General features: G+C 49.0%; 1 long non-coding RNA gene across 1 annotated transcript; it reads left to right on the forward strand.

Annotated features, from left to right (window-relative positions):
- The first annotated feature begins 231 nt into the window (after window positions 1–231).
- Window positions 232–11,263, forward strand: LOC129842538 (uncharacterized). Its single transcript, XR_008757617.1, has 3 exons — window positions 232–377; window positions 1,073–1,145; window positions 8,477–11,263. It is a non-coding gene; the product is annotated as an uncharacterized LOC129842538 (long non-coding RNA).
- Window positions 11,264–11,735: the final 472 nt, after the last annotated feature.

The raw sequence follows: 11,735 nt of genomic DNA on the forward strand, positions 1-11,735 counted from the left end.
TTCTACAATGTAGAAAATAGTAAAAAATAAATAAAAACCCTTGAATGAGTAGGTGTGTCAACTTTTGACTGGTCGTGTATGTGGTCACCAACATCAATCAGTGAATATTATTATCAGGTTGTGGTAATGTTACAACCCTTCTTTATTTATGTTCATATTGTTTTCACATTGCTGAAATGTGTTCCAACAACAACACATTACAGTGTTTCAAATGTTATTTTAACATATTGTTTATTTTTAACATTGTTTTCAGAAATTCTGGGAGATGGCGAAGCGGGTCAGCGAGTTCATGGTTTGGAAGAAGGTGGAGTGTCCGTTTGAGAAGGACCGCAAAATCCTCCAGTACCTGCTCACCGCACCGGTTTTCAGCGAGGACAGTATGTACAACCCCCCCCCCCCCCCCCCCCCCCCCCCCCCCCCCCCCCCCCCACCCCAATAAAGGCTATTTTATTTGAAACTAGAAAAGGTTCAATGTACTAATGTCATGGTGTCATTTCAACTAAGTCAACTCAGGAAGACTACAGGAAAAGCTGTTTTAATATCCTGATGTGACTGTAATGAGTTGAGGCTGATGGTGTCTTGATGTCCTCTCCTCTCCTCTCCTCTCCTCTCCTCTCCTCTCCTCTCCTCTCCTCTCCCTTCCTCTCCTCTCCCTTCCTCTCCTCTCCTCTCCTCTCCTCTCCTCTCCTCTCCTCTCCCTCTTCCTCTCCTCTCCTCTCAGTATCTCTCCTCTCCTCTCCTCTCCTCTCCTCTCCTCTCCTCTTCCTCCCAGTCTCCTATCTCCTCTCCTCCTCCTCTCCTCTCCTCTCCTCTCCTCTTCCTCCCCCTCTCCTCTCCTCTCCTCTCCTCTCCTCTCCTCTTCCTCTCCCTCTCCTCTCCTCTCCTCTCCTCTTCCTCTCCCTCTCCTCTCCTCTCCTCTCCTCTCCTCTCCTCTCCTCTCCTCTTCCTCTCCCTCTCCTCTCCTCTCCTCTCCTCTCCTCTCCTCTCCTCTCCTCTCCTCTCCTCTTCCTCTCCCTCTCCTCTTCCTCTTCCTCTTCCTCTTCCTCTCCTCTTCCTCTTCCTCTTCTCTCAGCTCTGTATCTGACCTCTTATGAGAGTGAAGGCCCTGAGAACCACATGGAGAAGGACAGATGGAAGTCTCTGAGGTGTGTGTACTACCCTCCCCGTGGTGTGTGTGTTCCCTGGGGGTCAGCTTCATTCATCCTAGTTGTCACCCCCCCTCCCCTCCACTCGTCAACCAAAAGGGGGGGTACATGCTCATCCGCCCACTAGTCAATAACTCTCTCACACACACTGTGTTTTCACACACACGCTGACCCGTCCACTAGTCAATAACTCACACACACCCAGTGTTCCCCTAAACACACACCCAGTGTTCCCCTAAACACACACACACACCCAGTGTTCCCCTGAACACATACAGTAATGTCATGCCATCATACACTGTGCTGTGTGTGTATCTCAGACATGATGGATGAAGAATCCATTGTCTTTGTTCAGTGTGGTTGTATATTATCCTCAGAGCCCAGGGAGCTGACTAAGACCCAGTCAGCCAATCATTTAGCCAGCCAGCCAGTCAGCCAGCCAGTCAGTTAGCCATTCAGTCAGCCAGTCAGTCAGTTAGCCAGCCAGCCAGTCAGTCAGCCAGCCAGCCAGTTAGCCAGCCAGTCAGTTAGCCAGCCAGTCAGTTAGCCAGCCAGTCAGTTAGCCAGCCAGTCAGTTAGCCAGCCAGCCAGCCAGTCAGTTAGGCAGCCAGCTAGCCAGTCAGTTAGGCAGCCAGCCAGCCAGTCAGTTAGCCAGCCAGTCAGTTGGCCAGCCAGCCAGTCAGTTAGGCAGCCAGCCAGCCAGTCAGTTAGGCAGCCAGTCAGTTGGCCAGCCAGCCAGTCAGTTAGGCAGCCAGCCAGCCAGTCAGTTAGGCAGCCATTCAGTCAGCCAGTCAGTCAGTCAGTTAGCCAGCCAGCCAGTTAGCCAGCCAGCCAGCCAGTCAGTTAGCCAGCCAGTCAGTTAGCCAGCCAGCCAGTCAGCCAGTTAGCCAGCCAGTTAGCCAGCCAGTCAGTCAGCCAGTTAGCCAGCCAGCCAGTTAGTTAGCCAGCCAGTCAGTTAGCCAGCCAGCCCGTCAGTCAGCCAGTTAGCCAGCCAGCCAGCCAGTCAGTTAGCCAGCCAGTCAGTTAGCCAGCCAGCCAGCCAGCCAGTCAGTTAGGCAGCCAGCCAGCCAGTCAGTTAGCCAGCCAGCCAGTTAGCCAGCCAGCCAGTCAGTCAGTTAGCCAGCCAGTCAGTTAGCCAGCCAGTCAGTTAGCCAGCCAGCCAGCCAGTCAGTTAGCCAGCCAGCCAGCCAATTAGCCAGTCAGTTAGCCAGCCAGTCAGCCAGCCAGTCAGTTAGCCAGCCTGCCAGCCAGTCAGTGCAGTGCTGAACGACTGTCTGACGGCTAGATGACAGAATCAAATCAAATCAAGTTTATTTTATGTAGCCCTTCGTATATCAGCTAATATCTCGAAGTGCTGTACAGAAACCCAGCCTAAAACCTCCAAACAGCAAGCAATGCAGGTGTAGAAGCACGGTGGCTAGGAAAAACTCCCTAGAAAGGCCAAAACCTAGGAAGAAACCTAGAGAGGAACCAGGCTATGAGGGGTGGCTAGGAAAAACTCCCTAGCCAGAAACATTGGCATGCTAACCAAATGGATTGTTTAGTAGGCCCACTCATTACTCCCCCTCCCCCCATTTATGTTTACACCACTATCACAACATCATGTGTGCAAGCCTCCATGACATGAATACATGCTGTCTTTTACACATTAACAACCCCCCCCCCCCCTCCCAAATGAAAGGGCCACTATGAAAATGTGTCCACTCCAGTATCTCTGGATAAGAGTGTCTGCTACATTTTAAAAAAATCATGAAAATGAATGTGCAAACAATTGGCTCACAGCAAATACCTAAATCATCTTTCACAGGTGATATGTCTTCTATTGTATATATTACAGTATATCTGACTGAGCCCAGACCTGAATGTGTACCATCCCTCCAGCTAGTCCTCTTGCAGTGATTGGCTGGTTTAGGCCGGTCCTGGCTCCAGTAGGGTGAGATGGGCTGGGTGATTCCACCTGTCTGTCCGGGTGCTGTCACGTTCCTCTGATAGCCAGTCTGTTGTTGGTCTCCCTTCCCCACTGCGACAGAACCTGTTACATCACTTCAGACTGGCCGTGTCAGCACAGCGTGCCTCTAGCCCGCCCACGCAGACACACACACACACACACACACACACACACACACACACACACACACACACACACACACACACACACACACACACACACACACACACACACACACACACACACACACACACACACACACACACACACAGGCCTCTAGCCCCCCTGCTGATACACCTGGAGTATGGCTAAGAGCCTCTAGCCCCCCCTGCTGATACTCCTGGAGTATGGCTAAGAGCCTCTAGCCCCCCCTGCTGATACTCCTGGAGTATGGCTAAGAGCCTCTAGCCCCCCTGCTGATACTCCTGGAGTATGGCTAAGAGCCTCTAGCCCCCCTGCTGATACTCCTGGAGTATGGCTAAGAGCCTCTAGCCCCCCTGCTGATACTCCTGGAGTATGGCTAAGAGCCTCTAGCCCCCCTGCTGATACTCCTGGAGTATGGCTAAGAGCCTCTAGCCCCCCTGCTGATACTCCTGGAGTATGGCTAAGAGCCTCTAGCCCCCCCTGCTGATACTCCTGGAGTATGGCTAAGAGCCTCTAGCCCCCCTGCTGATACTCCTGGAGTATGGCTAAGAGCCTCTAGCCCCCCTGCTGATACTCCTGGAGTATGGCTAAGAGCCTCTAGCCCCCCCTGCTGATACTCCTGGAGTATGGCTAAGAGCCTCTAGCCCCCCTGCTGATACTCCTGGAGTATGGCTAAGAGCCTCTAGCCCAGCATTGTGCTTTATGGCCGTTCCAGAACAGGAACGTGTTGTTAGTCCTTCTCTAAGTAGACACACAGAACAGACTGTGTTGTATTGATTTCTACTATTGTAGCAGTAATACATAGAACAATCATTGTCTTTGTTCAGTGTGGTTGTATATTATCCTCAGAGCCCAGGGAGCTGACTAAGACAGACCTAGTCAGCCAGTCAGTTAGCCAGCCAGTCAGTTAGCTAGCCAGTCAGTTAGCCAGTCAGTTAGCCAGTCAGTTAGTTAGCCAGACAGTCAGTTAGTCAGTCAATTAGTCAGCCAGTCAGTTAGCCAGCCAGTCAGTTAGCCAGTCAGTTAGTTAGCCAGCCAGTCAGTTAGCCAGTCAGTTAGTCAGCCAGCCAGCCAGTCAGCCAGCCAGTCAGCCAGCCAGTCAGTTAGCCAGCCAGTCAGTTAGCCAGCCAGCCAGTCAGTTAGCCATTCAGTTAGTTAGCCAGTCAGTCAGTTGGCCAGTCAGTCAGTTAGCCAGCCAGCCAGCCAGCCAGTCAGTTAGTCAATTATCCAGCCAGTCAGTCAGTCAGTTAGCCAGTCAGTCAGTTAGCCAGTCAGTCAGTTAGCCAGTCAGTTAGCCAGTCAGTTAGTTAGCCAGCCAGTCAGTTAGCCATTCAGTTAGTTAGCCAGCCAGTCAGTTAGCCAGTCAGTTAGCCAGCCAGCCAGTCAGTTAGCCATTCAGTTAGTTAGCCAGTCAGTCAGTTAGCCAGTCAGTCAGTTAGCCAGCCAGCCAGCCAGCCAGTCAGTTAGTCAGTCAGTCAGTCAGTTAGCCAGTCAGTCAGTCAGTTAGCCAGTCAGTCAGTCAGTTAGCCAGTCAGTCAGTTAGCCAGTCAGTCAGTTAGCCAGTCAGTCAGTCAGTTAGCCAGTCAGTCAGTCAGTTAGCCAGCCAGTCAGTCAGTTAGCCAGCCAGTCAGTTAGCCAGCCAGTCAGTTAGCCAGCCAGTCAGTTAGCCAGTCAGTTAGCCAGCCAGCCAGTCAGTTAGCCATTCAGTTAGTTAGCCAGTCAGTCAGTTAGCCAGTCAGTCAGTTAGCCAGCCAGCCAGCCAGCCAGTCAGTTAGTCAGTCAGTCAGTCAGTTAGCCAGTCAGTCAGTTAGCCAGTCAGTCAGTCAGTTAGCCAGTCAGTCAGTTAGCCAGCCAGTCAGTCAGTTAGCCAGCCAGTCAGTTAGCCAGCCAGTCAGTTAGCCAGTCAGTTAGGTAGCCAGCCAGTCAGTTAGCCGTTCAGTTAGTTAGCCAGCCAGTCAGTCAGTTAGCCAGTCAGTCAGTCAGCCAGCCAGTCAGCCAGCCAGTCAGCCAGCCAGTCAGTTAGTCAATTAGCCAGTCAGTCAGTTAGCCAGTCAGTCAGTTAGCCAGTCAGTCAGTTAGCCAGTCAGTCAATTAGCCAGCCAGTCAGTTAGCCAGCCAGTCAGTCAGTTAGCCAGCCAGTCAATTGGCCACCCAGCCAGTCAGTTAGCCAGCCAGTCAGTTAGCCAGCCAGTCAGTTAGCCAGTCAGTTAGCCAGCCAGTCAGTTTGCCAGTCAGTTAACTAGCCAGTCAATTAGCCAGCCAGTCAGTTAGCCAGCCAGTCAGTTAGTTAGCCAGTCAGTTAGTTAGCCAGCCAGTCAGTTAGTTAGCCAGTCAGTTAGTTAGCCAGCCAGTCAGTTAGTTAGCCAGCCAGTCAGTTAGCCAGCCAGCCAGTCAGCCAGCCAGTCAGTCAGTTAGCCAGTCAGTTAGCCAGCCAGTCAGTTAGCCAGTCAGTTAGCCAGTCAGTTAGCCAGCCAGTCAGCCAGCCAGTCAATCAGTTAGCCAGCCAGTCAGTTAGCCAGCCAGTCAGTTAGCCAGTCAGTCAGTTAGTTAGCCAGTCAGTTAGTTAGCCAGTCAGTTAGTTAGCCAGCCAGTCAGTCAGTTAGCCAGCCAGTCAGCCAGCCAGTCAGTTAGCCAGTCAGTTAGCCAGTCAGTTAGCCAGTCAGTTAGCCAGCCAGTCAATCAGTTAGCCAGCCAGTCAATCAGTTAGCCAGCCAGTCAATCAGTTAGCCAGCCAGTCAATCAGTTAGCCAGCCAGTCAATCAGTTAGCCAGCCAGTCAGTTAGCCAGCCAGTCAGTCAGCCAGCCAGTCAGTTAGCCAGCCAGTCAGTTAGCCAGCCAGTCAATCAGTTAGCCAGCCAGTCAATCAGTCAGCCAGCCAGCCAGTCAGTTAGTCAGCCAGCCAGTTAGCCAGCCAGTCAGTCAGTTAGCCAGCCAATCAGTTAGCCAGCCAGTCAGTTAGTCAGCCAGCCAGTTAGCCAGCCAGTCAGCCAGCCAGTCAGTTAGCCAGCCAGTCAATCAGTTAGCCAACCAGTCAATCAGTCAGCCAGCCAGTTAGCCAGCCAGTCAGCCAGCCAGTCAGCCAGCCAGTCAGTCAGTTAGCCAGTCAGTTAGCCAGTCAGTTAGCCAGCCAGTTAGCCAGCCAGTCAGCCAGCCAGTCAATCAGTTAGCCAGCCAGTCAATCAGTTAGCCAGCCAGTCAGTTAGCCAGCCAGTCAGTTAGCCAGCCAGTCAGTCAGCCAGCCAGTCAGTCAGCCAGCCAGTCAATCAGTTAGCCAGCCAGTCAATCAGTCAGCCAGCCAGCCAGTCAGTTAGTCAGCCAGCCAGCCAGTTAGCCAGCCAGTCAGTCAGTTAGCCAGCCAATCAGTTAGCCAGCCAGTCAGTTAGTCAGCCAGCCAGTTAGCCAGCCAGTCAGCCAGCCACTCAGTTAGCCAGCCAGTCAATCAGTTAGCCAGCCAGTCAATCAGTCAGCCATCCAGATAGCCAGCCAGTCAGCCAGCCAGTCAGTCAGCCAGCCAGTCAGTTAGTCAGCCAGCCAGTCAGTTAGTTAGCCAGTCAGTTAGCCAGCCAGTCAGTTAGCCAGCCAGCCAGTCAGTTAGTTAGCCAGTCAGTTAGCCAGCCAGTCAGTCAGTTAGTTAGCCAGTCAGTTAGCCAGCCAGTCAGTCAGTCAGTTAGCCAGCCAGCCAGTCAGTTAGTTAGCCAGCCAGTCAGTTAGTTAGCCAGTCAGTTAGCCAGCCAGTCAGTCAGTTAGTTAGCCAGTCAGTCAGCCAGCCAGTCAGTCAGTTAGCCAGTCAGTCAGTCAGTTAGCCAGTCAGTTAGCCAGCCAGTCAGTCAGTTAGTTAGCCAGTCAGTCAGCCAGTCAGTCAGTCAGTCAGCCAGCCAGTCAGCCAGCCAGTCAGTTAGCCAGCCAGTCAGTCAGTTAGTTAGCCAGTCAGTTAGTTAGCCAGTCAGTTAGTTAGCCAGTCAGTCAGTCAGCCAGCCAGTCAGTCAGTTAGCCAGCCAGTCAGTCAGTTAGTCAGCCAGCCAGTCAGTCAGTCAGTTAGTTAGCCAGTCAGTTAGCCAGCCAGCCAGTCAGTCAGTTAGCCAGCCAGTCAGTCAGTTAGTTAGCCAGTCAGTCAGCCAGTCAGTCAGTCAGTCAGTCAGTTAGTTAGCCAGTCAGTTAGTTAGCCAGTCAGTTAGCCAGTCAGTCAGTTAGCCAGCCAGCCAGCCAGTCAGTTAGCCAGCCAGCCAGCCAGTCAGTTAGCCAGCCAGTCAGTTAGTTAGCCAGTCAGTTAGCCAGCCAGTCAGTTAGCCAGTCAGTTAGTTAGCCAGTCAGTTAGCCAGCCAGTCAGTTAGCCAGCCAGTCAGTTAGCCAGCCAGTCAGTTAGCCAGCCAGTCAGCCAGTCAGTTAGCCAGTCAGTCAGTTAGCCAGCCAGTCAGTTAGTTAGCCAGTCAGTTAGCCAGCCAGTCAGTTAGCCAGTCAGCCAGCCAGTCAGCCAGCCAGTCAGTCAGTTAGCCAGTCAGTCAGTTAGCCAGCCAGTCAGTTAGCCAGCCAGTCAGTTAGCCAGTCAGCCAGCCAGTCAGCCAGCCAGTCAGTCAGTTAGCCAGTCAGTCAGTTAGCCAGTCAGTCAGTTAGCCAGTCAGTCAGTTAGCCAGTCAGTCAGTTAGCCAGCCAGTCAGTTAGCCAGTCAGCCAGCCAGTCAGCCAGTCAGTTAGCCAGTCAGTCAGTTAGCCAGCCAGTCAGTTAGTTAGCCAGTCAGTTAGCCAGCCAGTCAGTTAGCCAGTCAGCCAGCCAGTCAGCCAGCCAGTCAGTCAGTTAGCCAGTCAGTTAGCCAGTCAGCCAGTCAGCCAGCCAGTCAGTTAGCCAGTCAGTCAGTTAGCCAGCCAGTCAGTCAGTTAGTTAGCCAGTCAGTTAGCCAGCCAGCCAGTCAGTCAGTTAGCCAGCCAGCCAGTCAGTCAGTTAGTTAGTCAGTCAGTTAGCCAGCCAGTCAGTCAGTTAGTTAGCCAGTCAGTTAGCCAGTCAGTCAGTCAGTCAGTCAGTTAGCCAGCCAGTCAGTCAGTTAGCCAGTCAGTCAGTTAGCCAGTCAGTCAGTTAGCCAGCCAGTCAGCCATTACTGCTACAATACAAAGATCTAGAGATACCTGATAGATGTCTTGCTAATAGATGTTCTCTTTCTTTCTTTCTTTCTTTCTTTCTTTCTTTCTTTCTTTCTTTCTTTCTTTCTTTCTTTCTTTCTTTCTTTCTTTCTTTCTGCCCCCCCCAGATCCACTCTGCTAAGTAGAGTCTAGAGCTCCTGAACAGAACCACGTCAAACCCATCTTGACAACCAAGCCTTACCCTGCGGTGATGTCCGAATAGCAGTGTCCCTGTTCGGAAGGGAAACAACCATCTGTACTGTACTAGTCAGCAGGACAGTATCTGTTTACGTTCCTCACTCATGGAGTTTTAGGTGAAGAATCCCTCCAGTCGTGTGGCTCTTCTTCTTCTACGTTTCCAGGCTTTTTTCATCTCTTTGTATGAATTTTGTAGTCTTTTATTAAAGACGTTACGACGACCATCACGGCGACAAGAGGAAAACCCAGGGAGATGCTTTTTGTTGTTGTCCTTTTATCGTCTGCTGAAAACCTTTTTTTTGAAACACACCATGTATATATTCACACCAGGTGAAACACGATTGATGCAAATTGTCCCCCTGTGACATTTCTTCCAGGTGTATTTTTCCGTTCTACAGAAGCTAGGAGTTGTCTGCTGGTTGGCCAACTGACTCAGTTCCAACAGGTGGAACAAACAAGCTGCTTTCGCTCTTCTTGTAATAAGCCGGCATTTTGTTAACTGGGAACCAGTATACTATGTAATGGTGTTAATCCTAACCTACAGCAATGTTGGTAGAGATTTAGGAAGCTAACATTATTTGTAGTTTTGTTTGTGTGTGTAATTACGTTTTAATATGCATTTGTTTGTCTGCGGTTATTGTGTTACCGTTTGGTCGACCAAGCCTCGACAACTTTACCGCTAAATATGCTCAAAGTGCATTGGATGGCTAATATGATGTCATTTTTGTTTGTGTTTATATAAAGCTTTGTGATGATACTCTACAACAGGAAGAAACCTCTTCTCTCCTCATCCTTTATCGATGGGACCCTCAGCCACGGGCAGAGAGGTGTGTGGGGATTTTGTGAAGATAGATAATGGCACCCTATTCCCTATGCACTGCACTAATGATAATCAGTGTTATAACACTCTGCCACTAGCCGGTATGTCCCTGATAATCAGTGTTATAACACTCTGCCACTAGCCGGTATGTCCCTGATAATCAGTGTTATAACACTCAGCCACTAGCCAGTATGTCCCTGATAATCAGTGTTATAACACTCTGTCACTAGCCAGTATGTCCCTGATAATCAGTGTTATAACACTCAGCCACTAGCCAGTATGTCCCTGATAATCAGTGTTATAACACTCAGCCACTAGCCAGTATGTCCCTGATAATCAGTGTTATAACACTCTGTCACTAGCCAGTATGTCCCTGATAATCAGTGTTATAACACTCTGCCACTAGCCAGTATGTCCCTGATAATCAGTGTTATAACACTCAGCCACTAGCCGGTATGTCCCTGATAATCAGTGTTATAACACTCAGCCACTAGCCAGTATGTCCCTGATAATCAGTGTTATAACACTCAGCCACTAGCCAGTATGTCCCTGATAATCAGTGTTATAACACTCTGTCACTAGCCAGTATGTCCCTGATAATCAGTGTTATAACACTCTGCCACTAGCCAGTATGTCCCTGATAATCAGTGTTATAACACTCAGCCACTAGCCAGTATGTCCCTGATAATCAGTGTTATAACACTCTGTCACTAGCCAGTATGTCCCTGATAATCAGTGTTATAACACTCTGTCACTAGCCAGTATGTCCCTGATAATCAGTGTTATAACACTCTGTCACTAGCCAGTATGTCCCTGATAATCAGTGTTATAACACTCAGCCACTAGCCAGTATGTCCCTGATAATCAGTGTTATAACACTCTGTCACTAGCCAGTATGTCCCTGATAATCAGTGTTATAACACTCTGTCACTAGCCAGTATGTCCCTGATAATCAGTGTTATAACACTCTGTCACTAGCCAGTATGTCCCTGATAATCAGTGTTATAACACTCTGTCACTAGCCAGTATGTCCCTGATAATCAGTGTTATAACACTCTGCCACTCTGCCAGAATAAATATAGACTTGGAGGACTGGACTACGCTTCTATCACTCAAGATTATCCATCCTGTGTGAGAGTGGTTGTGCCTACACACACACTGCACTCCCCCCCCATGAGTTTGGTAGTACAGAAATACAATGTGGTTGTATCGCCCCCTGGTGGTTTAGTTAAGTAAGTGCGGTGGAGGAGCAGAGTTGAGTGAATGAGTAGAGGAGATGTGTGTGAGAGCTGAGGATTTGGAATGTTTTTCCTCTGTTTAATGCTGGATCAAACTTTTCTTATCCCCTATATTTCTTTTCTTCATATTGTTATAATTATTTTCACCAAATGTTGTTTTATTTATGATCCTCTGTGTAGTTATTATTTCATATTATGGATATTTACGATTATTTTATTGTATTTCTGCTTATTTAATTTTGTACTAGGTACATAATATACTTCAGTAGTTATCAGATATTGGCCTAACATTTTTTTTTATACAGGTTTATATGAAAACTTTTCAGGTACAAGCTAACACTATGAAGTAAAAAATTGTGGGCGCGTTCCAGGACGAATACATTGCAGGTGTTGCATAGCCGATGTCTATCCAGGCATTGTGAGATCTGGCAGGCGTCTGTAATTTAGTCCGTCTGGAACGCGGCCATTGACTGATGTCTAGCTTGCCTTGTCTTTGCATTTCTCCTCTCTACATGATATTGTGGTGTAAATTATTCTGTTTTTCCTACCTGTGTTTATCTGTTTTGTATTTGGCCTGTTATGATGGAATAGAGGATCTGTTTATTACTGAGTTAGTTGTGTTAAAAGAGAAAGTTAATAAAAGATTGCCTAAAAGGTGATGAGGGACACTGTTCATTTTTTAAAATTTTAAGTCAGAGATTGACCGTGAAATACCAGAACTATCAAACAATACACATTTCAAACACGCTCACATGGACTGATGTTAGATTAAGGTTCAATGACAATGCTCCGGTAATAGCCTCTCCACAGTAATTGTAGATGGGTAGCAATGAACCTTTTGTTAATATAAAACGGACTGACTTTTTAGGATTTTCCTTTGAGGGTTTTCATTTGTGAAAACAGAAGAAATTAGGTAGTTTAAAAACAAAGAGAGAAACAGACGGTAAGAAGACAGCTGGGGAACAAGAGGATGAGGATAAAGGTGACGGCATAAAGACCAAGAAAGTAAAGAAAGGAAGGAGACAGGAAGTGAAACAGATTGCTAGAGAGTCGGGCCGGTGTTGTGAATCATCGAAAACGAGATCAAGGGTACAAAGGCCTTACACCGTAGTAACATGATGTAATAACGTA

This window comes from Salvelinus fontinalis, unplaced genomic scaffold, assembly GCF_029448725.1.
Source record: "Salvelinus fontinalis isolate EN_2023a unplaced genomic scaffold, ASM2944872v1 scaffold_0050, whole genome shotgun sequence".
NCBI classification, from domain to species: Eukaryota; Metazoa; Chordata; class Actinopteri; order Salmoniformes; family Salmonidae; genus Salvelinus; species Salvelinus fontinalis.